The sequence below is a fragment of the Nematolebias whitei genome, chromosome 17 (genome assembly GCF_014905685.2).
Source record: "Nematolebias whitei isolate Nwh7 chromosome 17, NemWhi1, whole genome shotgun sequence".
In the NCBI taxonomy this organism is placed as follows: domain Eukaryota; kingdom Metazoa; phylum Chordata; class Actinopteri; order Cyprinodontiformes; family Rivulidae; genus Nematolebias; species Nematolebias whitei.
The window spans coordinates 40,748,916-40,750,313 of NC_056514.1; the positions used below are offsets into that span (position 1 = coordinate 40,748,916).

Sequence of the window (1,398 nt, forward strand, 5' to 3'; positions counted from 1 at the left end):
CCCTGTCTCACATGTTGGACTCGTGTCTCCTCTCTGTCCTGTTCGTCCCTGTCTCACATGTTGGACTCTTCTTTTTGTCTCTCTATCTGCAGGACTCTGATTTATCGTTTCAGCTCGTCTCGCTCTTTTCAAATAAAAAACGTGTTTGTTATTTTAATTTGGTCTTTTTGTCTTCTCGTGTCTTCTCGTGTCTTCTCGTGTCTTCTCGTGTCTTGGCGGCTCATCTTTCCCTCCTGACACCGTCTGACTGTCGGATTGTTTCGGTCACAAAACGTCTTCTTGTCCTCGTGAGTCCCCATATAAAATTTTGCAGTAGCTACTCTGCAGTCCTGTACATACTGTATGTGTGTTGTTGAAATGACGTAGGTTTAAACAACCACGTACAGAGATGTGCACGCGAACATATAACCCTCATGTGTGCGAGTCATTACAGGCTTTAGAGAGCAGGTGCACAACCTGTTGTGTCTCTGCTCTGCTGACAGACACTCAGAAAGGGAAGGGGGCGGGGGGGTCAGTCTTTGCCCATCGCTGTCTGTGGGACCTTCACTGAGGCAGATACCTGAGTGAGGGACATGGATTGTTTAAAATAATGGAGTGCGACCCAAACCGAGCCTTTGGTCCGGCTCCTCGATGGTCACTGAGCGGGTCAGGCCACCGGGAAATGTCTCGATGCTCCCAATAGCCAGTCCCCACTGGATTTAAGAGTTTAGAACGTTGCAAGAGTGTGGGAAGGGTTTCTAAAGCCTTAAAGTATATATATATATATATATATATATATATATATATATATATATATATCAATTCAATTCAGTTAATTTCTACAGCTCCAAGTCACAACAGAATCGTCTCAGGGACTGAACAGAAACATTCATATAAAAAATAATAATTGAACATTATTTATCTGAGGAGCAGCTTTGAGTTTAACTCCATCACTAAACTCTCATCTTGAACAAGCATGAAGGCAAATAAATACTAAAATAAATATAAATAAAGAAATATAACGTCGCTACTTCGCAGAATTTACCTACTGCGGGCGGCTTCGGAACCAAACACCCGCAGCAATAAATGAGGGAGTACTGTAATCATTGTTGACACATTTTTCAGTTCTTAATACCAGAAACAGAAACCTGTCGGACCGGAGGAGGAGTTGGAGCTCATCAGGACGAAGGCCAGTTTTTGAATCTCTCTGATCCTACAGGTGGGGATGAGCTGAGACATAAAATCCTCCCAGCATGCACTGGGAGTCCTTCAGAGCCTGCTTTCAACTGGACGGCTCATCAAGGCTCCACCTGCACACAGCTCCACCTCCTCCTCCCGTCTGTCCGCCTCAGAGGCAAGCATCACACTGCCGTAAAGCTGTATTAGTACAAGTAGTAAACAGTATTAGTACTAGTAGTA

The 1,398-nt window shown here is 44.3% G+C and overlaps 1 protein-coding gene across 1 annotated transcript in view; it reads right to left on the bottom strand.

The window, feature by feature from the left end:
* LOC119423574 (glutamate receptor ionotropic, delta-1) overlaps window positions 1-1,398 on the bottom strand; it is a 458,437-nt gene that overhangs the window by 105,718 nt on the left and 351,321 nt on the right. The window lies entirely within an intron of this gene.